We start from the raw sequence: 24,954 nt of genomic DNA on the forward strand, positions 1-24,954 counted from the left end.
GCCTCCAGAGGTCTCTGACCCAGAGACTCCCTCTCCTGCTGCTGAGTCATATAGCCCAGACACATAAGGCCCTCTCCTATTCTCCTCTACCCCAGGAGTTGCCTTGCCCTCTTCCCCTTCTGGGCAGTGGTAGTCTGCTACTACCTCTGGAAGGTCTGATGTGAAAGACTTCCCCTCTCTGGCAACCTGTCAAAGCACCGCCGAAATAAAAAGCTTCTTGACTGGGCACGGTGGCTCACGCCTGTAATCCCAGCACTTTGGGAGGCTGAGGCGGGTGGATCACCTGAGGTCAGGTGTTCGAGACCAGCCTGGCCAACAGGGTGAAACCTCATCTCTACTAAAAAATACAAAAATTAGCCGGGCATTGCGGCAGGCACCTGTAATCCCAGCTACATGGGAGGCTGAGGCTGGAGAATCACTCGAACCCGGGAGGCAGTGGTTGCAATGAACGGAGGTCCCGCCACTGTATTCCAGCTTGGGCAACAGAGTGAGACTCCTTCTCCCTTCTCAAAAACAAAAACAAACAACAACAACAACAAAAGGTTCTTGGGCGCTACTGCCATCTCGTGGTCAGGTCTTCTTCATTGATCAGCCAAGAAATCGTGGCACTCACCGCAAATGGTGAGGAGGATGGGATTTTCGTGAACAAGAAATTGGCATAGTGTTTACCCAGTCAGTAGGACAATCAATTGAAAAATCAGTCCTAGGCAGCCTAAAGTGCTCAGACTCTACATTTAGAATGCCTCTGTAGCAGTTTTGCGCAGCATCGCTCATTGCTGTACTGCAACAATATACTTTTTGCAGTCTTCTTCTATACCTCATTGACCTGGCCTAGAGGTAGCACCAGTGGTTGAGTGAACCCACACCATTAGAACTGGATTTGGGGTTTGAGATGCCAAGGTACTGGGGAAGGAGGTCAGCCCACTGGCCTGGGTCCCCCCCTCAGTTGACACTGGACATTGTGCACCTGTACACCTGAATAGAAAAAGAGAGGGCATGCATGCCTCGAACAAGGGTGAGCCACCCTGTACTGCATAACAGGCTATGGTGGGAAATGCTCCTTGTGGCTGGGTTGAGGATTTGGGGTAGTCTGAGATGTGAGGATGTCCTCCTCCCCAGAGACAGCTAGGCAAGTAAATGAACCAATAAGGCAGAGACATCGGGCCAAGGTTGGTCTCCTAAGGGCAGCTGGTGGAGAGGCCTTTGAAAGCAGGTAGCATGCCTCTACTGTTGTTACACTCAGTTATGATGTTGCAGTTGTGATCATGCTATCCCCTCTCCAGAAGAATATTAATATCTCAACCTTTGGGCTGAGCTAGCTAGTGTTACTTAAAGTGACTGAAGGCAAAAAGTTTATATTCCTACCTCTCCCAGAACTCTACAGGAGGTTGCTGTCAGGTTGAACAGGCATTCCTAACCATGAGGCATGTGCTGACCTTGCTGGCAGCAATGTATCACCAGGATGCCACCCGGAGAAGATGTAAGAGCCCAAACTCCTGGGAGAGACAGTTTGGACAAGAGGTCCCTGGAGAGGAGAATAGGTGCTCTCCAGAAGAAAAGGCAGCACAGTGTCACCATGCAGGGACTGGGATAATTTATCCTCTGCTCTGTCTATAGCCACCCAGAAAGTAATAAAAATGGAAAAGACAAAAAGGGAGAGCCAAGAAGGAAGAATCAGTTCTGGCTCAGAGGAGGAGTCCCTTCCTCTCTCTTACCCGAGCCCCAGTCTCTCCTTAAGTACCCAGGCCAATAACCAAATAAACAAAGGGCTGCTTGGCTCTATAGAATCTATCTGGCAGGGAACAGATTCTACCTAATGGGGAATTAAATTAAACAATTGGGGGCGATAGTACATGATGGAAAAATTGTATCCCTACTAAAGTATCCTGTATAATTAGAGTAGAATTTGGGAAGAAGCCACACAGAGGCATTGGACCTCTGTTCACATCTGTATTGCTGATGTGTATTTTTGTGGATTAGAAGGCTGCCCACCCTACATTAGACCTCATAATGGCCTGGGAAGACTGTCCAGGGAAAAGGTTAGCCAAGGCCAAAGATCTCCTCTACCAGTTGGACATTTTGGAGTGGAGGCAACAAATGAGGTGGAGCAGGATGGCTTGACAAGACTAGAGGAGTCTGAATTGAGTCCTGAGTCCACTCAATTGTTTCTCGGGGTATGGGGCTCCTGGGAAAATCTTCTTCACTGGGCATGGTGGCTAGTGCTAAAACAATTCAAGAGGCCATAGCTGCACTGGATTTAATAGAAACTCATGAAAGACAAACTCAGAGTCAGGTGTTGCCTGCTAACACTACAATACCCTACCTGGCCTAAATCAAAGTTACTATCAACACTCAGGCTGCCCCCTCCTGGGCCAAACAAACTGCCTATGGCCAGGCTCCCATGTATGCATCAACCATAAGATAAACAAAAGAGGTTATGTTAGACCCTAAGGCACAAGAAAGTCCCAAGTTGGATGATCTCTGGTGAATCTTGGAGCAATTGCAATACTTACTAGGATTAGATTATGACCCCACCCCTGACCCCAGCTGGCTTTCCCTTTGGAGGCAACCTTATCTTCCACACCTGTCTCTGATGCCTGTCAAATGGCTAAGAATCTTCTCTCACATAGGGATCCTGCAGTGTCAGAAGGCCCCTTCTGACAGACAGTTGCCCTTTTACCATATTAACTGTGGCTTGGGCTCTGACAAACAACACTGGCTAACTATGTCAGTCAGGGGTGCCCAAATCTCCCTAATGGCAAGACACACACATGCTTTAAAAGGAACCCCCTCCCCCCAAGTAGGTTATCTGCTTGGGAGGGGGTTAATTAAAGGAATTAATTAAAGGGATAATTTCCCTCTTAACTACTAAAATTGGCTCAGTTTTGCTGAAAATATGCTTCTGTCCTGCTTGCCTCCCCTCCAAGATTATCTGTTTCCCCATTATTGGAACAGACCTTCTGAGGCAGCAGATAAACTCATGACACAAGACTAAGGTTTTTATGCTACTGGTGAGTACTTCCTGGTGGGAACCAGTTAACCTGCCCCTCCTGGTTCCGGTGGTTCATACACCACAGCAGAAGCTGAGGCAGGATACTGAAGGATTATGGCTTGTCACAGGTGACATAGATAAACAAGGAGCACAGACTCCTACTACCTCACCTATCAATTCCCCATATCGCCTGCACTAAGAGACACTACTAATGAGTAGAGACTATAGACCATAGAGAATTCAACAGGGCTGTTCCCTTTATTAGAGCACCTCTATAGGACATTGTTGTCTTAATGGGTGTCATTCAAAATATCAGTGGTAAGCTTATATTAATCCAGGGCATCTAAGGTCCCCAGAATTTGAATCTGGAGTTATAGACTTGGCTAACATGTTCTATTTAGTAAAAATTTCACAGTTGAGTCAAACAGATTTCACTTCCACCTTTGAGAAACAATAGTACACCTTCACCCACTTGCTTTTGGGGTATTTGTTTCCCCTTGTCTTCATTGTGATGCTAGCTTTTTGGGGGTTACTTAAATAGCCTTCCAATTGCACAGTCATTGCCAACAGGACATAGAAACCTGCCCCACAATTCACCAGAAACTATGCTTTGGCATTATATCGGTGACATCGTCCTCACAGAACCTGACCAAGACTCTGTTTCACAGTTCATCACGACCCTCAGTAAGCCACCTCTCACTGAGAGTGGATTGGCAATTATACCATGTAAGGTATAAGTCTGTAAAATTTGAGGGCTACACTAGGAACTCGGAAGGGTGTTTTTCCACTCTGACTGTTCAGACTTCAGAATACTACACTCCCCCTCTGCCTGTTCCCAAGCCAAGGACCAAGTACTACAGGCCAATACAGGACTTGTGCTTGGTCAATCAAGCTACAGTGACTTTACATCCAACAGTACCTAACCGTACACGTTGTTAGGGTTGCTGTCAGCTGAGGATAGCTGGTCCATCTGCTTGGACCTGAAAGACTCTTTCTTTAGCATCAGACTGGCCCCTGAGAGCCAGAAGCTGTTTGCCTTTCAGTGGGAAGATCCGGGGTCAGGTGTCACCACTCAGTATACTTGAACCCGGTTTCCCCAAAGGTTCAAGAACTCCCCCACCGTCTTCGAGGAAGGACTGGTTCGGGACTTCCAGAAGTTTCCTGCCAGAGACCTAGGCTGCATGTTGCTCCAGTACATCGATGACTTTCTGCTAGGACACCCCATGGCAGTCGGGTTTGCCAAGGGAACGGATATCCTACTTTGGCACCTGGAGGACTGTGGGTATAAGGTGTCCAAGAAGAAAGCCTAGATCTGCCTACAGCAGGTACGTTACCTGGGATTTACTATCCAACAGGGGGAGCGCAGCCTGAGTTATCCAGTCTTGGTCTTGCCTCCTAAGTTTCAGGCACTGCAGGTTTTACACGGCTGTGGTGGATCCAGGCTGGGATTCCTTCTAACTTCACAGCAGTGGGAGTGGTCAGGACGACAGGCTGGGGTCCTTTCCACCGTGCATGCAAAGGGGCTATGTTTCAGTCGTTGATCCACACTCGGTCACCTTTCCGGAAATTTGAGGCCGGTAGGCAGCATGCAGTTTCCATGTGATCCTCAATACCTTTGCTATTTTCTGTACCACAAACGCTGGCCCATTATCTGAGCTGATTCATAAGGGCAGTCTAAATCTAGCAATAAGATCTCTACACTTTGGCAGGACAGAAATAGTGTTCAGACTAATGTGATAAAAGACAAGCTCCTCATGCTTAAACTGCCCACATCAGTAAAGAACCCCCAACATTCATTAGGAATGATAGCACAATGCATTCTTCACCTCCAATATTTGCTGACCCTTGCTGAATTGTCTATCGCGACACCTGTAATGCTTCCCTTTTTCAGTAGGGACCTAAGCAACAACAGGCACTGGGTGAGTTAAAGGAGGCTAATACTTTGGCTTTCCCTCTAGTGCTCCCAAGGACAAGACTTGCAATTATAAGTTTCCACTCCTCCCAAATTTGCTTCCTGGAACCTCTGGACCAAATGGACAGGTAAATGCCTACCCATGGGCTTTTGGTGTAAGCAACTCTCAGCCTCAGCCTAAAGTATTCACTAGACAGGCACCCACTTGCAGCATACAGGGCACATATCAAAACTGAAGCCCTGGTGGGGCAGAAACAATTACCCTATGGACCGAGATTCCATTATGCCCTGGGTAATGGACAGAGCTGCCTGTAAAATTGGATCAGCAACAGAAGCTTCTTTATTAAAATGAAAATGGTATCTACAGGATCAAACTACACCTGGCCCTCCTGGAGTATTACTACTGTGTGAGGAAATGGCCACATACTCTGTCAGTGAGGTGAAGTTAACTTGCCAAAACCCTTGGAAATGTCCCTGGCTCTTGCTCATTGGGGAATGGAGGGAGGATGGCCAGCAGTCTTAAAACAAGAAAATTAACGTTTTTCTTTAGCAATGGAGTGAGCACAGGGTATAAGGGAGTCAGACAAAGAACAGCAACATCCTACCACCCTTATTCAAATACTCCAACTTCCAGTGGGGATGGGCCAAAGTGCCCAATGAGCCAGGCTATGTGCAACACCCCTAGAAATAGAGAAGGCCTTCGACAAACATTTTTCTAAGCTTCACATTTTTGGCAACTCCTGGTCAGTGGCTAATGGGCTATTGGGTTGGGACTTGGGCAAAATCAGGGCTGGAACATACCAGGCTGAGACATTGTGGGTAAGGAGATGTGGGGAAAAATATCAGCACATTGGCCTCCACTCTGCGCATCTTTGTACACCATACCTCAGCTCACAACAAACAATACAACCTGGAAGCTGACAAACTAGCTAAACTACTAAAGCAGTTAATCCTTTTGAAAAGAGGGGAGACACCAGAACTTTGGTAAGAGCTACCCCACACCCTACACAGGAGAGGTCAGGGCATTTGGGCATCATGAGATCATGAAAATCAACTGCTAATGATAAATTTACCCAGCAGAGAGACATTTACACAAAGCCATTAGGGACTGTACCACAGTCCAGAAATCTAGAGACTTGGACCTACTGCACAGGAGGAGAAGGGCTATATCAGAGCTGGCAAATCCAGTCAATTTCATTGGGCCTCTCTCTGAAGCAGCAGGAACTACTACATATGCCACAACAGTGTAGTAATACCTACACAGGCTTACTCTTGGCTTACCCACAAAACACACCAATCTCTGCTAATGTTATTGAGGAACTGATAAAATAGTTTGTATGGCCTTTGGGAGTACAAAAGTTACACAACGTTATCCAGTCAGATCAAGACTCTCACTTCTCTGCAAAGAAGATTCAACCGTAGGCATTACCAAAGAACACTGCTTGGATTTCTCATTTATTCTCTGGTCCTACAGTAGCAGGTATCACAGAATGACCTAATGAGTTTTTTAAGACAAGGGATATTGAAAGAACCTGCAGGACAGTAGTACTCCCAGTAGCCAAAAATACTGCCACAGTCATGCTTACATTAAATTCATACCTCTCTGGCATAAGCACACCATATTTTAATTCACAGCAAAAGAGGAGACCACCAACAGAGATTCTGCAACCTCTGCTGATGTATGTACCCACTGGACACAACATGATTTACCAGTATTCATGAACATGGGGCCCTGAAGTGACCACCCACAGCAAAGGAACTTGGCTCTTTCACCTCTTCCTTCTTCCTCATAGAAAATCCAGAGCCTGGTCATTTCATTTCCCCTCAATCCTGACAAGGACCTGGCATGGACCACTCACTCTGGGTGCATTCTCAGTCTTAGTCTGTTCATTACCCGGCATAAACCTAGCAAACCACCCACCACTATCTGGAGAGGGAAGAATCCTCATTTTCTGCCCATGTACTTTGCTCCACTAAGGGCACTATGGAACAAACGTTGACCTGCTCTGGACACCCAGGAGATTGAACCAACAACTCTTGTAACCGGTAACACCATTTGGGTGACTCCCAGAGGACAATCAGATTCCCTACTGCTGACTGCAAATGACCTCCAACATTTACGCCTATGCTGTTGCTCTAACCTTCCTTACCTGAGAAAGTTCCTACCCTCATCAATGTCAATTATACCTTGATTGGTAGATCACCATATCCGTGGTAATCCACACCCTACTGCTGGCAAAGTATGTATGGAAACAGCATGCCACATACACCCCACAGGGAGACCCAACATAGGTCAGACTGGGAACCAAGGGAAACATGCTCCCATTTCACTGGGTCAGTCCACAGACATCAGCACTGAGGTTAGCACTTCTCCTTCTCTCTCTACTACCACTTAGTAACATCCTTCCAGCTAAGTCAGATTCTACAATTTCACTTGTGACTCATAGATGCCTTCTAAACTCTGTGGGCCACCTTTTCCTTCACATCAGATGAAACCCGCTGTTATTAACTCATGTGCCATTAAACAAATGAAGTAATGGGCCACTACCTATGGAGCCTCATTTAAGGAATGCCCAGAGATAGTATGCACCAAATATTACAACCAGGATGCTTGTGATTGGTGCTGTTATTAATGCTATAATCCAGATACAATACCCACAAGCCCTAAGGGATTGAATAGATAAAATGATAGCTTTTTCTTATCCCTGGAATTATAATAAGTGCAATCAACACCCACAGTGTATACCTTTACAGTTATTGGTTTCTTTTCATATTAATTATAACGATCTTTCTCTCCCTCCGTTAGAATCCCCACTATTGAGATGGAAAGAAAGTGTATTAGCCAAGCGGCCAAGTGAACCTTACCATGGACCTCCTCCCTGGTTGCTAATCAATGCATACAAGGAAGGCAATGCATACTACATGACATTACCTGGGCCAAGACATTTCTTAAAAAAAAATCACAGACACACACACACACACACACACACACACACACACACACACACACACACACAGAGTCACTACAACCAGCTTGGGAATTCTTCCCTAACCTAATCTCAATATACTAACTGCAAGTTTTACATAACACTCGTGGAAGTGGACTCTACAGCAATTGCAATGCTGGCTACCTACAGTGAACGAATCATAGCTCGTGGGTGTCACAGCACAGAAAATTCTTAGAAAAACCGTATTTGATCTCAGGGAGAAATCTAACTACTCTTCGCATGGAAGTTTCTCCACCCACATTGATAACGATTTCCTTATAGCTATTATGAAATTTGTCCAAAACCACAATTATTAAAAACTTAGAAAATATTTGAGGGCAATTGTTGCCCAATGTTAGTTTTCTGAGGGCTCCTTGAAAATCCCTACACACTCCAAACCAACAGAAGATATAAACGATAATGAGAAGACATGTAATGAAACTAACTTGGGAGGAATGTTTTCATTTTCATTAACACATTTTTATGCCTTGTCATTTCTTTTTCAACTTTAATTTAGATTCACTGGGCACATGTGCAGGTTTGTTACCCGGATATATTGCATGATGCTGAGGTTTGGGGTACAAATGATCCCATCACCCAGGTATTGAGCATAGTATCGAACAGTTTGTTTTTCAACCCTTGCTCCCCTCCCCGGCCCCCTCTAGTAGTCTCCAGTGTCTCAATAGACACTTTACGTCCATGAGTACTTGGGAGGAAATTTATTGGTGTAGTTACACTGCCACCTCCCAAGGGGCCACTCCTGAGGTTATTAAAGGTATACAAACCTTTTCCCTATGAAAGTTTCCCCTAAAATGGAGTCCATAAAGCATTTGGTCCCCCACTGAAACACAACACAATAATGTTGCAATACAAGGGAACATAAATGGGACCTATGTCTTGATACAATTGATATCTTTTTTTTTTTTTTTTGAGATGGAGTCTTGATCTGTCACCCAGGCTGGAGTGCAGTGGCGCGATCTTGGCTCACTGAAACCTCTGCTTCCTGGGTTCAAGTGATTCTCCTGCCTCAACCTCCCAAGTAGCTGGGACTACAGGAGAGTGCCACCACACCCGGCTAATTTGTGTGTGTGTGTGTGTGTGTGTGTCTGTGTGTGTGTGTATTTTTAGTAGAGACGGGGTTTCACCATATTGGCCAGGCTGGTCTGGAACTCCTGACCTCGTCATCTGCCCACCTCAGCCTCCCAAAGTGCTGGAATTACAGGCATGAGCCACTGTGCCTGGCCGATACATATTTTTTAAAAAGTACTTGGTTCACCTGTTTTGTTCACTCATATGTGAGTGCCTCATAATTCAGGATCTAATTTGGTGTGTGGCTAGACTAACAACTTTCTTCTTGTACTGTCAGGACCACCTGCAAAACCTATCCCACACTCATGGGAACACATCAGTGCTATTTACTATTGGCAATCAGCAGGAAACTCAAGCACAACACATAACAGTCACAGCAAGGAGGAATATACAATTGCCGACTACACCAAACTTGCCTACAGCCTTAGCCACAGCAACATATAAAATGGTAAATCTAACCTAGTGCAGGGCTTGCTTCTGCCATCCTGATTTTAGAAAACATAGTGTAATAGTTCTTCCCTGGAAACGCTGCATCATATACTTCACTTATTTAGATGAGCCTATTCCCCTAACCACTGACATTCAACAACCTTATCCAGAGGCTTATCTCATGTCAATGTATAGACCATGGTAGGCTGAACCCACAACAAATTTAGTTAACCCAGGTGCTGAATGCAAGGTGGATAACTCGTGCTTGTTTGACCATACCATTTTCTGCTCCTATTAACACAATCTGGAACTTCTGGAACTTCACGAAGCCACTTGAACTTCCCTTCAGTGGAACACAGAGAACATAGGCAGCAGAGGGAGCTTGGTGGTCCTGTAAAGGAATAAAATGGCTTCCCTATCATAATCTTCTCCTCATCCAACCCTGAAGAATATTTCCTGCACTTGGGATTGGTGCAAAATTCCAGTAGAATTTTATTCAACAGTGGAACCCCTTCCCCAAGTACGTGCCACCACCAAACCACACTAGCTGCGACTCCCCGATGCCACAAATGAGCTTTCCAAATAGTTCCGCATGGTACTAACTTCCCTAGGATCACTAATTTTGGAGACAGTAGGAACAGCATATGTGTGGAACAGCACACCACAATTAAGAGAAACACATAGCCATGTTGCAGGAATCACCCACACAACTTAGATAAACAGTCCAAAGACTGAAATTCTTTGCTGAATCTCACTGTACTTTAAGGGTCGTGGTGTGAGATAACTGCATAGCCCTAGGTCAGGCTGCTGGAGGGGTCGGAGGGCCCAGGGGCTGTGTGCTTGCTAAAATTGTCTTGCTGCATATGTGTAGATAACACCAAGTTTTACAGATATCTGGGGTCATGTACCAAAGGGGATATAAATGCCACTCTATTGACTAAACAGATTGGTCAAAACAAAATTGTCTCCTTTTTGAATCTATTCTACTGGCTGCCCAAGTGGGCATACTGGCTGAGAACTGGCTTTAAAATCCTAATTTGTAGCCTTATAGCGTTCTGGGTCTTGAGGTCGCTTCATCACTGGCTCCCAACTGATACTCCATGAAATAGCATACAACTTGGATTGTAGAACAACATGGGGCCAAGGCATGGACTGTTAAATAAATGGGTTAATATCTTTAGAAGGTGCCATGTATCTTGTTCCCTATATTCAGAGAAAGCTAAAACCATTAGCTCAAAGCTCATTGGAACCAAAATCAAATGTTTACACATCCAATTGCTTTAAATAGGGCCCTCAATAAGCACATATTTAGTCATTTAGAGCCCACCCACATTGCACCCTCTGTAAAACTAGGCACAACATCTGCTAGCCATAGATAGGACACACTGGGACTGGAAAAAAGCCCCAAGTCTCTGATGCCCATGGGAGCTCTCTGACACAGACACTACACACCTGGCTGCTGAGTAACATCCCATAGACATGCAAGCCTCCTGTCCAATTCTTCTCTCCCTTGAAAGTTTCCTTGAACTCTTCCTCTTCTGGGTGATGGCCTCTTGCTGCTCCTCTGGAAGGTCTCCTGCTGTGAGGGAAGTTCCGCTCTCCTGAAACCTTTCAAAGGGCCACCCAAATAAAGCATGTTGTGTGCTACTGCCATCTCATGGTCATAACTTTTTTCTTGCTCAAACCTGACATCCAGAAAATCACCACACATACTTAATTGCAAACTTTGTCAGGAGCCAAGATAGTGGAGAAACAATGGTCAGATATTGTTGAGATAATTCTCCATGGCCTTTCTACATTTATTGTAACAGCTTTTGTCTCTAACTATAGTTTGAAGAATACTCGTATGTCAACATTTGACTGGCTGCTCCTCATTTCTCCTGTGGGATTTGGGGCAGGGAGCAAGGGGAACTAATGCAAACATGAACCAAAACAAACTCTGACTCAAGAATCTCATATATTCTGCCAACATCTATGAAACTGAGGTATGCTGGTTTATGAGCTAGCAAGTAGGGTACAGTCTCAAACTCTTCATATTTCTTGCCAATTTTGGTAATGAAGATGAAACATAGCGTTCTGGAAATTGATAAAACAAGGGTACTTCCCTGGCCTGGTTAGAGGATATGAGAAGACTCCTCAGGATTGGAGAGCAAATGCTTTTTCTCAAACGGATTGGCACTAAGTGCAGTATGGGCCCTTCCCTGCTCACTCTCCTACCTATTAATGAAGCTGAGGGGCAGGATGCAGAATTAAAACAAGCTGTTTGAATCATGGTTTAGTTGTTGTTCACTCTCCTCTGGGTGGGAGGAAGAAGGGATGGTGTCATGTTGCTGAGTCAATGACTTGTTAAACCTGAATAAATGGTGTCAGCAGTGAAGCTATAGAGTTTTCAGTGGAACAAAACCATCTGAAGTTTGTTTGGTTGAACCACACTGCTGGCTACTGGAAACCAAATGCAAACATGCCTTGATTACTAGTATAGACAGAGTCTTTTTCTCTCTCTCTCTCTCTCTCTTTCTCTCTCTCTCTCTCTCTCTCTCTCTCTCTCTCTCTCTCTCTCTCTCTCTCTGCATTTCCTAACTCCTGGTTCTCTTCCTTTTCTCACTTCAGGTGCTATAAGAAGAAAGATGATTAGTGGTGAGCCTGAAGCCTCTCTGTCCTCAAGAGAGACTAAAAGGCATATACATGGTAGGGCACTTCAGGAAAGGGAGGGACACACATGTTCACAGAGATGTTAGATATAATCTCCCATGACACTATCTTATCTGATTTTCTGGGGAGTGGGAGGAAGGGGGTAATAGATACGAGGTAGATGAAAGCATCAAGACTGTGGAGCAGAGTTGCTGGGGAAATAAAGGGACAGAATGGAAGAATACCTGAGCCCATACAGTTCTGCACAAATGGAGGTACACAGGAGAGGATTTAGCATGCAACCTGGGGCAAAGAACCAGAGGGATTACAAAAAAGGCTTACAGTCCCCGCCCCCCACCTCATCCTGAGACTCCCCTGCAATCCCTACATTCTGACCCGGACATAGGAAAATCCCCTAACAGCACTTGTTGTAATCCCTGAAATGCCCATAGTGAACTCTAGGTCTGAGTTCATTTAAGGGAAAAAAGTCCAGAAAAGCAATTGATGGGGTATAGGCATGGTTCACAGTGGGGTTTGGAAGCCAATATGACTTTGTATGGGGGCACCTTTGGGAAAGTTGAATAAACTGTTCTTGTTGCTTCTACATATAAATGGCAGGATTTGATGGGTCATATGCTTGTAATTTCTCATTCTACAGGTCTCAGATAAAGTCCTCCCCATCACAGAGAGACAGAGGTAGAAGGAAGTGTTAGTGGAACAAACTCCAATGAGATTTGTCACCAGTGGTTGGCTCAGGATTTAGCATTACTGTCTCTACCTTCTAATATTCAACATTTTCACTATATAAATAATGGGCCGGCTAGAAGTCTCATCTCAAGGTTCCTCAATGCAGTGTTATTACATATCTGTCAGCAAGGGTGGCTGATTTATGCTCCCAAATACAGGGGCCTGCTTGCCAAGTAATCTCTTGGGACAAAGTGGGCACATTCACAACATTTGATCATTCTGACAGGAAATAATTGACGTCTCTTCATACAACCTGCCACCAAAAAAGAGGCTCAGAACCTCAATCAACTCCTTGGATATTACATACAGGACAAATCTGTGTGACTGATGATTTTGCTGATGGGGGCAGCTGGCAAAGGGAAGCAGTCAACACCCAGAAAGATCCCTTGGGGAACTGGACTTGTTGCCTCCCTTATATGGCTACAGGGTACATCTCTTTTGAAAAGCAGCTAATGGCTTGCAATTGGGATTCTGTCAAAACTGAACAATTAATTCATGGAGGATTTGTGACCATCTGGCTCGATATTTCCATCTTTGAGTTGGTCAACTCAGACTCAATGACTAGGAGGTAGGAAGGGGTCAATAAGCTTGGCTTATCAAATGGAAACGGTAAAATCAAGAACAGTCATCTGATCCCACAGACATTGCTTTTTTATTTTATTATATTTATTTTATTCATGTTTGAGTAATATTTTATGTCAGGATGTCCCAGAAGGCAACATTTTAAAATTGGACAATCAATAATACAAAATTTCAGATAAACTTGCCTTTCAAAGTAAATCAGACCCTTGAAACAGAAGAAGCACCCAAGGGGTTTTTTTTCCTTTTACAATACAGTTACCTCCACTTTGCAAAATGCGTACAAAATTACAATATATTAAAAAGACTGCCCCAACATAATACCCATCAGCAGCTTACAAATTCAAACTATGGAGTGGTTCCAAGACGGCCAAATAGGAACAGCTCTAGTCTACAGCTCCTGGCATGAGCGACACAGAAGATGGGTGATTTCTGCATTTCCAAATGAGGTACTGGGTTCATCTCACTGGGGCTTGTCGAACAGAGGGTACAGGACAGCGGGTGCAGCTTAGTGAGCATGAGCTGAAGCAGGGCGAGGCATCACCTCACCTGGGAAGCACAAGGGGTCAGAGAATTCCCTTTCCTAGCCAAGGGAAGCTGTGACAGATGGCACCTGCAAAATCGGGTCACTCCCACCCTAATACTGTGCTTCTCCACTGGTCTTAGCAAATGGCACACCAGGAGGTTATATCCTGTGCCTGGCTGGGAGGGTCCCACGCCCACCAAGTCTCACTCATTGCTAACACAGCAATCTGAGATCGAACTGCAAAGGTGACACCAAGACTGGGGGAGGGGTGCCTGCCATTGCTGAGGCTTGAGTAGGTAAACAAACAGGCCAAGAAGCTTGAACTGGGTGGAGCCCACTGCAGCTCAAGGAGGCGAGCCTGCCTCTGTAGACCCCACCTTGGGAGGCAGGGCACAGCAGAAAAAAGGCAGCAGAAACCTCTGCAGACTTAAATGTCCCTGTCTGACAGCTTTAAAGAGAGTAGTGGTTCTCCCAGGATGGAGTTTGAGATATGAGAATGGAGAGACTGCCTCCTCAAGTGGGTCCCTGACGCCTGAGTAGCCTAACTGGGAGGCACTCCCCAGTAGGGGCAGATGACACCTCACACGGCCGGGTACCCCTCTGAGATGAAGCTTCCAGAGGAATGATCAGGCAGCAACATTTGCTGTTAAACAATATTAGCTGTTCTGCAGCCTCCGCTGCCGATACCCAGGCAAACAGGATCTGGAGTGAATCTCCAGCAAACTCCAACAGACCTGCAGCTGAGGGTCCTGACTGTTACAAGGAAAACTAACAAATAGAAAGGATATCCATACCAAAACCCCATGTGTACGTCACCATCATCAAAAACCAAAGGTAGATAAAACCACAAAGATGGGGAAAAAACAGAGCAGAAAAGCTGAAAATTCTAAAAATCAGAGTGCCTCTCCCCCTCCAAAGGAACACAGCTCCTTGCCAGCAATGGAACAAAGCTGGACGGAAAATGACTTTGGCGAGTTCAGAGAAGGCTTCAGATGATCAAACTTCTCCAAGCTAAAGGAGGAAGTTCGAACCCATCGAAAGAAGCTAAAAATCTTGAAAAAAGATTAGACAAATGGCTAACTAGAAAAACCAGTGTAGAGAAGTCCTTAAATGACGTGATGGAGCTGAAATCCATGGCATGAGAACTATGTGACAAATGCACAAGCTTAAGTAGCCAATTCGATCAAGTGGAAGAAAGGGTATCAATGACTGAAGATCAAATGAATGAAATGAAGTGAGAAGAGAAGGTTTTTTTTTTTTTTTTTTTTTTTTTTTTTTTTATTTTTATTTTTTTTTTTTTTGAGACGGAGTCTCGCTCTGTCGCCCAGGCTGGAGAGCAGTGGCCAGATCGTAGCTCACTGCAAGCTCTGCCTCCCGGGTTTACACCATTCTCCTGCCTCAGCCTCCCGAGTAGCCGGGACTACAGGTGCCCGCCACTGCGCCCGGCTAGTTTTTTGTATTTTTTTTAGTAGAGATGGGGTTTCACCATGTTAGCCAGGATGGTCTCGATCTCCTGACCTCGTGATTTGCCCGTCTTGGCCTCCCAAAATGCAGGGATTACAGGCTAGAGCCACCACGCCTGGCTGAGAAGAGATGCTTAGAGGAAAAAAGAGTAAAAAGAAATGAACAAATCCTCCAAGAAATATGGGACTATGTGAAAAGACCAAATCTACATCTGATTGGTGTACCTGAAAGTGAAGGGAAGAATAGAACCAAGTTGGAAAACACTCTGCGGATATTATCCAGGAGAACTTCCCCAACCTAGCAAGGCATGCCAACATACAATTTCAGGAAATACAGAGAAGGTCACGAAGATAAGCCTCGAGAAGAGCAAATCCAAGACACATAATTGTCAGATTCACCAAAGTTGAAATGAAGGAAAAGATTAAGTTAAGGGAAGCCAGAGAGAAAGGTCGGGTTACCCACAAAGGGAAGCCCATCAGGCTAACAGTGGATCTCTCTGCAGAAACTCTCCAAGCCAGAAGAGAGTGGGGGCCAATATTCAACATTCTTAAAGAAAAGAATTTTCAACCCAGAATTTCATATCCAGCCAAGCTATGTTTCATAAGTGAAAGAGAAGTAAAATCCTTTACAGACAAGCAAATGCTTAGAGATTTTGTCACCACCAGGCCTGCCCTACAAGAGATCCTGAAGGAAGCACTAAACATGGAAAGGAACAACCGGTACCAACCATTGCAAAAACATGCCAAAATGCAAAGACCATCGATACTAGGAAGAAACTGCATCAACTAACGAGCAAAATAACCAGCTAATATCGAAATGACAGGAGCAACTTCAAACATAACAATATTAAACTTAAATGTAAATGGACTAAATGGTCCAATTAAAAGACACAGACTTGGAAATTGGATAAAGAGTCAAGACCCATCAATTTGCTGTATTCAGGAGACCCATCTTACATGCAGAGACAAACACAGGCTCAAAATAAAGGGATGGAGGAAGATCTACCAAGCAAACGGAAAACAAAAACAAAAAAAGGCAACAATTACAATCCTAGTCTCTGATAAAACAGACTTTAAACCAACAAATATCAAAAGAGACAAAGAAGACCATTACATAATGGTAAAGGGATCAATTAAACAAGAAGAGCTAACTATCCTAAATATATATGCACCCAATACAGGAGCACCTAGATTCATAAAGAAAGTCCTTAGGGACTTACAAAGAGACTCAGATTCTCACACAATAATAATGGGAGACTTTAAAACCCCACTGTCAACATTAGACAGATCAACGAGACAGAAAATTAACAAGGATATCCAGGAATTGAACTCAGGTCTGCACCAAGTGAACCTAATAGACATCTACAGAACTCTCCACCCAAATCAACAGAATATACATTCTTCTCAGCACCACATCACATGTATTCCAAAACTGACCACATAGTTGAAAGTAAAGCACTCCTCAGCAAACGTAAAAGAACAGAAATTATAAGAAACTGTCTCTCAGACCACAATGCAATCAAAATTAGAATTCAGGATTAAGCAACTCACTCAAAACCACTCAAATATGTGGAAATGGAACAACCTGCTCATGAATGGTTACTGCATACATAATGAAATGAAGGCAGAAATAAAGATGTTCTTTGAAACCAATGAGAACCAAGATACAACATACCAGAATCTCTGGGACACATTCAAGGCAGTGTGTAGAGGGAAATTTATAGCACTAAATGCCCACAAGAGAAAGCAGGAAAGATCTAAAATTGACACCTTAACATCACAATTAAAAGAACTAGAGAAGCAAGAGCAAACACATTCAAAAGTTGGCAGAAGGCAAGAAATAACTGAGATCAGAGCAGAACTGAAGGAGATAAAGACACAAAAACCCTCCAAAAAATCAGTGAATCCAGGAGCTGGTTTTTTTGAGAAGATCAGCAAAATTGATAGACTGCAAGACTAATAAAAGAGAAAAGAGAGAAGAATCAAATAGATGTAATAAAAAATGATAAAGGGGATATCACCACCTATCCTACAGAAATACAAACTACCATCAGAGAATACTATAAACACCTCTACACAAATAAACTAGAAAATCTAGAGAAATGGACAAATTCCTAGAAACAGACACTCTCCAAAGCCTAAACCAGGGCCGGCGTGGTGGCTTACTCCTATAATCCCAGCACTTTGGGAGGCCGAGGCGGGTGGATCACAAGGTCAGGAGATCGAGACCACGGTGAAACTCCATCTCTACTAAAAATACAAAAAATTAGCCAGGCGCGGTGGCGGGTGCCTGTAGTCCCAGCTACTCAGGAGGCTGAGGCAGGAGAATGGCGTGAACCTGGAAGGTGGAGCTTACAGTGAGCCAAGATCGTGCCACTGCACTCCAGCCTGGGGCACAGAGTGAGACTCCATCTCAAAAAAAAAAAAAAAAAAAAAAAAAATCAACTAAACCAGGAAGAAGTTGAATCCCTGAACAGACCAATAACAGGCTCTGAAATTGAGGCCATAGTTAATAGCCTACTAACCAAAAAAAGTCCAGGACCAGACGGATTCACAGCCGAATTCTACCAGAGGTACAAGGAGGAGCTGGTACCATTCCTTCTGAAACTATTCCAATCGATAGAAAAAGAGGGAATCCTCCCTAACTCATTTTATGAGGCCAACATCATCCTGATACCAAAGCCTGGCAGAGACACAGCAAAAAAAGAGAATTTTAGACCAACATCCCTGATGAACATCGATGCAAAAATCCTCAATAAAATACTAGCAAACCGGATTCAGCAGCACATCAAAAAGTTTATCCACCACGATCAAGTGGGCTTCATCCCTGGGATGCAAGGCTGGTTCAACATATGCAAATCAAAGACGTGATCCGGCATATAAACAGAACCAAAGACAAAAACCACGTGATTATCTCAATAGAAGCAGAAAAGGCTTTTGACAAAATTCAACAGCCCTTCATGCTAAGAACTCTCAATAAATTAGGTATTGAGGGAATGTATCTCAAAATAATAAGAGCTATTTATGACAAACCCATAGCCAATTCATACTGAATAAGCAAAAACTGGAAGCATTTCCCTTAACAACTGGCACAAGACAGGGATGCCCTCTCTCACCACTCCAAGTCAACATAGTGTTGGAAGTTCTGGCCAGGGCAATCAGGAAGGAGAAAGAAATAAAGGGTATTCAATTAGGAAAAGAGGAAGTCAAATTGTCTCTGTTTGCAGATGACATGATTGTATATTTAGAAAACCACATAGTCTCAGCTCAAAATCTCTTTAAGCTGATAAGCAACTTCAGCAAAGTCTCAGGATACAGAATCAATGTGCAAAAAACACAAGCATTCCTCTACATCATTAACAGATAAACAGGAAGCCAAATCATGAGTGAACTTCCATTCACAATTGCTTCAAAGAGACTAAAATACCTAGGAATCCAACTTACAAGGGATGTGAAGGACCTCTTCAAGGAGAGCTACAAACCACTGCTCAACGAAATAAAAGAGGACACAAACAAATGGAAGAATATTCCATGCTCATGGATAGGAAGAATCAGTATCATGAAAATGGCCATACTGCCCAAGGTAATTTATAGATTCAATGCCATCCCCATCAAGCTACCAATAACATTCTTCACAGAACTGGAAAAAGTACTTTAAAGTTCATATGGAACCAAAAGAGAGCTCGCATTGCCAAGTCAATCCTAAGCCAAAAGAACAAAGCTGGAGGCATCACGCTACCTGACTTCAAACTATACTACAAGGCTACAGTAACCAAAACAGCATGGTACTGGTACGAAAACAGAGATACAGACCAATGGAACAGAACAGAGCCCTCAGAAATAATACCACACATCTACAACCATCTGATCTTTGACAAACCTGACAAAAACAAGAAATGGGGAAAGGATTCCCTATTTAATAAATGGTGCTGGGAAAACTGACTATCCATAAGTAGAAAGCTGAAACTGGATCCCTTCCTTACACCTTATACAAAAATTAATTCAAGATGGATTAGAGACTTAAATGTTAGACCTAAACCCATAAAAACCCTAGAAGAAAACCTAGGTAATATCATTCAGGACATAGGCATGGGCAAGGACATCATGTCTAAAACACCAAAAGCAATGGCAACAAAAGCCAAAATTGGCAAATGGGATCTAATTAAACTGGTTTCTGCAAAGCAAAAGAAACTACCATCACAGTGAACAGGATGGGAGAAAATTTTTGGAACCTATTCATCTGACAAAGGGCTAATATCCAGAATCTACAAAGAACTCAAACAAATTTACAAGACAAAAGCAAACAACCCCATCAAAAAGTGGTCAAAGGAAATGAGCAGACACTTCTCAAAAGAAGACATTTATGCAGCCAACAAACACATGAAAAAATGCTCATCATCACTGGCCATCAGAGAAATGCAAATCAACACCCCAATGGGATACCATCTTAGACCAGGTAGAATGGTGATCATTAAAAAGTCAGGAAACAACAGGTGCTGGAGAGGATGTGGAGAAATAGGAACACTTTTACACTGTTGGTGGGACTGTAAACTAGTTCAACCATTGTGGAAGACAGTGTGGCGATTCCTCAAGGATCTAGAACTAGAAATACCATTTAACCAAGCCATCCCATTACTGGGTATATACCCAAAGGATGATAAATCATGCTGCTACAAAGACACATGCACACGTATGTTTATTGCGGCACTATTCACAATAGCAGAGTCTTGGAACTAACACAAACATCCATCAATGATAGACTGGATTAAGAAAATGTGGCACATATACACCATGGAATACTATGCAGCCATAAAAAAGGGTGAGTTCATGTCCTTTGTAGGGACATGGATGAAGCTGGAAACCATCATTCTCAGCAAGGTATCGCAAGGAGAAAAATCCAAACACCACATGTTCTCACTCATAGGTGGGAATTGAACAATGAGAACACTTGGACACAGGAAGGGGAACATCACACACCAGGGCCTGTTGTGGAGTGGGAGGAGAGGGGAGGGATAGCATTAGGAAATATGCCTAATGTAAATGATGAGTTAATGGGTGCAGCACACCAACATGGCACATGTATACATATGTAACAAACCTGCACGTTGTGCACATGTACCCGAGAACTTAAAGTATAATAAAAAAAAAAGTGTTTTTGACCAGGATATAGTGTCCTCACTTGTGTATATTTTAATTTACACACTTGAACCCAGTGTTGACACCCAGCAGCCCAGTTTAAAAATTAGTAGTTTTCAAAGCCATGCTGTGACAATCAAGAACAGTTAAAAGACTTCGCAGACAGCAAATATTTAACATAAGTTTAATTACCAAGAACTACTGATCTTCAAGCCCAAGGAAGTATGACTCCCATCTGCAAGGTTCCCACAAGTGGCTATAACAGAGTGACCAGATATCTCTCATAGATCTCCTGAGATAAAGTCTCTAGGCAGGGACCTAGAATCTCTATTTTCCACAAGCTCTCAGCAAGCCCCACATGTTTTTCAGTCCAGCGTTTGAAAGCACTGCTCTGAATTGCAGTTCAAACTTCACCTCTTTCAGAAATATTTGATAAAGCAACTTCTGCCAGTGTTTACCAGCCTAAAGTCATGCATATCATCTTGATTCTTGTCATATCTATGTACCACCTCTACTGTAATTTACCTAATATGTGTATGCCAATTGGCTTATATTTTTGCATAAATTAACTTAGTTGTTTAAAAGCTGAAAAAAAAAAATCCAAGCTATTCATGTGAGACATTAGTAACCTACACCTGGCCTGATCTCACTCCATAGACAGTTCCAGAAGTCAGTTGGTTCCTGTAAACCACCATGATCCTGAAGGGTAGAGAGGCTATTTCAAAACATACTCCGGGATTCTCTGAGGCCACGAAGCAACCTCAGAAAGAAACCATTATGGAAAACAGATTTGAATGTAGCAGCTGGTTTTCCAGAGCCACAGATAGTACTTATCACCCCCCATTCTTTCCAAATTCAGAACCATCAAGCATCTGCTATTTTGGACAGAGTTCTGGAGGGGCTTGTCCTTTTTCCAGGATAGGGTTAGGGGTTCCTGAGGTTACTCACGTGACAACTGCTGTGCTGGATGTCTTTCCCAGATTGGAGGCTGCACCTGGATTCTCCTTGGACATGCAGAATCCAGCTGGATCAAAAATCCATCATGGTTGGCTAAGCAGAGCTCCTGGAGGCTCCTTTAAAACCTACCAGGAAGCAAGTCCACCTTCTAGAAAAGAAATATGACTCATGGCAGGCTGGTGGGGGCCCAAGTATGGCTGCAGACCCCACAAGTTCCTTGGGGATGCACAAGGTGGACGTGTTTGCATGGTTCCGGTAGAATTTCACACTCATCAGTCAAAGATTGAGATGAGAGCTTCATGGGAAAGAGGAAGCAGTACAGTACTCCCTTCTGAGGTACCTTTACATCTGCCTTGAGAAGAGATTATAAGATGGGTGGCCTCAAGTGCCCCTCAGAAAACACTTGGACAGGGAACAAGTTCAGGAACCAGGACTCCAAGATTTCCCCAGGCCCCAGGCTAGGATCCCCACTTCCCTGTAACTTTGGGAAATATTTCTAACAACCTGTGGGAAAGGATGCTGTAAAATCCATTGCACAACAAAGGCAAAATGAAAGAAAAGTCTCTCATGAGTATAGAAAGGTCCCTTCATCAGAGGAGAAGGCCCAGAGAGCTCTGAGACAACGAACTTGGAGTGCCAGCTCTTTAAATGTTCTCAGGGTCTCAGCATTGAAAGTGGAAGGAGAGGTGTCAGCTAATATCACAATATATATGTTAAAAGTTTCCAACTCCTCAGATACTGTAAAGTGTCTGACAGTGAAGCAATGGTCATGTTGATCAAATCTTCAAGCTTGTCATCACCCAAGACAGCTTGTGTGTCTCCTGGAAAAAAAAAGTCACAGGCAGAGCGCTGTCCAGGCCCAGCTGTCCTTGCATCACCCCAGAGATACCAGGGAGCATTCTTGCATCATCCCAGAGATACCAGGGAGCATTCTTGCATCACACCAGAGATACCAGGGAGCATTCTGTCCTAGCCTAAGGCTCATGCCCAGTGTAAGATTTCATGCAGGCTGGAACCCCCGACAACATACACCACGTGTTGCATAATATCTGTCAGCCTTTCCTTCGAAACTGGTGAGGTAAACAGACCCCACATCTCCTCATTAAGCTACCTGCTGAGAAGCCAAAGGCGCCAGAGAAGACACAGCATGAGTCAGGGGAGAGAAAGAGCTGCGTTTCAAGGTTTCCAAGAATGCAAGCCCTTATTGTGTGTGTACCGGCTGCAATGCATTCTGGGACCTACTGCACAGACTGTCCCGTCATAACAAAAATGTGAAAATTACTAAAGGGGAAAGGGAGGTCAAAAAATAAACTTGTGTCTTTGTAAGATAGAACAGTCAGGCTTTTTGGTCAGTTAGTAGCCAGTGAGGTATGCAATTCATTTCTGCAATTGCTGTTGCTGGCGTCGGAGCTGCGTTTTCTCCATAGACATCTTTTTCTCGGCTCATGCTAGGTCTTGCAAGTATCTCAAGGCCTTGCTTAGGATCACTACCGTGGGGACCTTAGAGCAGCTGGCCAAGGTGGGTACCTGGTCCCTCAGGGCCAAGAACTGAGAATGCGCAGGTCATTCCACCTCTTGCGCTGCAGGAAGTTGTGGCCCTTCCTCTTGGTCACATCCTCAGTGTCAGAACTGGCAGGACTGGGCAGCCTTGCTTTCTATAGGCGAGGGGCTCACAATCCCCTCATCCTCCTTGTCTTCCCTTTTCCCTGGAGCATCTCCCTCCAGAGCCTCTTCTTGGAGACCCCTCTCTGGAGCCTCTTCTTGGGAGCAGCTTTCTGGAGAAACATGGGCAGCGCTGTTGTGTTGTTGCTGGTAGATGGAGGTGTGGAAGTGTTTCATGCAGGGGTTCAGATGGTCGACTCGAACCACGATGGTGATCAACTTCTGTATACCCACTCTGCCTCTTCTCTACTGTCACAAGGTCAGTTTCCTCACCCTCTGAGTCGTTTGGGCTCTCAAACCTGAAGCAGGCCTGAGTCTTGGCTTTGCCCAGAGTCCAGGGAGCAGCGGGCGCTGGGTTGCCGTCTTCGAGGCTGGGAGGGTAGTCTGGGGGAGGAGGGCAACTTGGGCGGGTTCCCCCAGGGCGCGCCAGTGAAGAGCCAGTCGCTCCCCGCTCTCTCCAGCTGTTCCCAGGCCAAATAACCGCTCCACATGCAGTCACGATGGACTGTGGATGCATGGTTCAAGCTCTCGAGTGGCCCCGAGATTCCGTCTCATCCCCAATGCACTCTCCGGATCATGGCTCTGTGCGATCAATCCCAGGGTCTGGGTCCCTGGCGCTGCGATCCTAGCCCCAGGTCAGAAATGCGGGAGTGGGTTGGTGGGTGGGCGATGGCATCAACTCGAATTTCTTCAGCATCTCTGCTTTATATGTTAGAGTGGCAACTATCTCTCTGGGGGAAACTTAACCTTTTACTCTCCTGCTTGAAACAACACCACTAGTTCAATTGGACCCTGTTTACCGAGGTTTCCCTAAATATCTGGGCTTGCCTCAGTGAAGGATTGGCTAAGTTGAAAACGGATGGTGTTCACTTGCTCTTGTGTCTGTTCAGCCTCTGAACCAGCTATGCAGAAATAAAAAGAGGACTTGGTTTCTCTGCTCAATGGTCAGAACCCAATTCTTGGGACACTGCCAAAGGTCCAGCCTTTTGGTATGTCACTTGGAAAACTAGTCTGGCAGATTAAAGACTCTTTTTTTGGGACCACGGCATGTGGAAACAAATCTTGACTACTTATTGAACTGCCTGGATTCCTCATATACAGACCCATGGCAAGGGCTCATTCTCCGATGAGACTAATCAAGGGGAAGATTGAGCCTGACTTTATATATCCAATGCAGAATCTCCTGCTGCATGCCAGATCTGTGACTCCTGACAAAAGCTGACACACGTGTTTCATGGCGTGGAGACATTATATAAGTTGTGGCAACCTCTCAACTCTGATTGATCTGACTGTTGACTCTCCTCTTGGGGCTTTTGAATATGCCTCACCACTGTTGAGCTTTTTTCAGATTACAATGTTGCTATTCCAGTCTGATCAAGCACATTATTGTGCCCCTTAAAAGTAATCCATGTTATGTTTTTGCGTTAGAGAATATTTTTATTCTGCCAATGGTGTATGTTATTGCAAAAGCCACTCAGTAATGACCTAATAATAAAGATGAGTCTTACTGTCCATGGGCATCTAATATTACTGAGCAATAGCATGGTGGCCTTCTCATAATTGATTCAAAAATATTACTGACTCTACTTCTCTCACCATCTCTTGATCCACACACAGTAGTAAGGCAGTTTATTTACTGAATGTTGCTGTTCTTAGAAAAGGATCATCTCCTCTAGACTGCTTCCTTGGTAGGGACCAGGATGAAAGGAATACAGAGACTTTATTGGAAAATTTAGGATTCCTTCCAGATCTGTTCATTCCAAGTCCGGATGTTTCTTTCTTTCCTCTAACAGCAGCCCCAGGCCAGCCTGGTCGGTATACACTGTAGAGCTGACCAAAAGTGG

The 24,954-nt window shown here is 44.3% G+C and overlaps 1 pseudogene; it reads right to left on the bottom strand.

Moving 5' to 3' along the window:
* Positions 1-22,801: 22,801 nt before the first annotated feature.
* Positions 22,802-23,663, bottom strand: LOC102126386 (protein L-Myc pseudogene; annotated as a pseudogene).
* Positions 23,664-24,954: the final 1,291 nt, after the last annotated feature.

Source organism: Macaca fascicularis, chromosome X (genome assembly GCF_037993035.2).
Source record: "Macaca fascicularis isolate 582-1 chromosome X, T2T-MFA8v1.1".
NCBI classification, from domain to species: domain Eukaryota; kingdom Metazoa; phylum Chordata; class Mammalia; order Primates; family Cercopithecidae; genus Macaca; species Macaca fascicularis.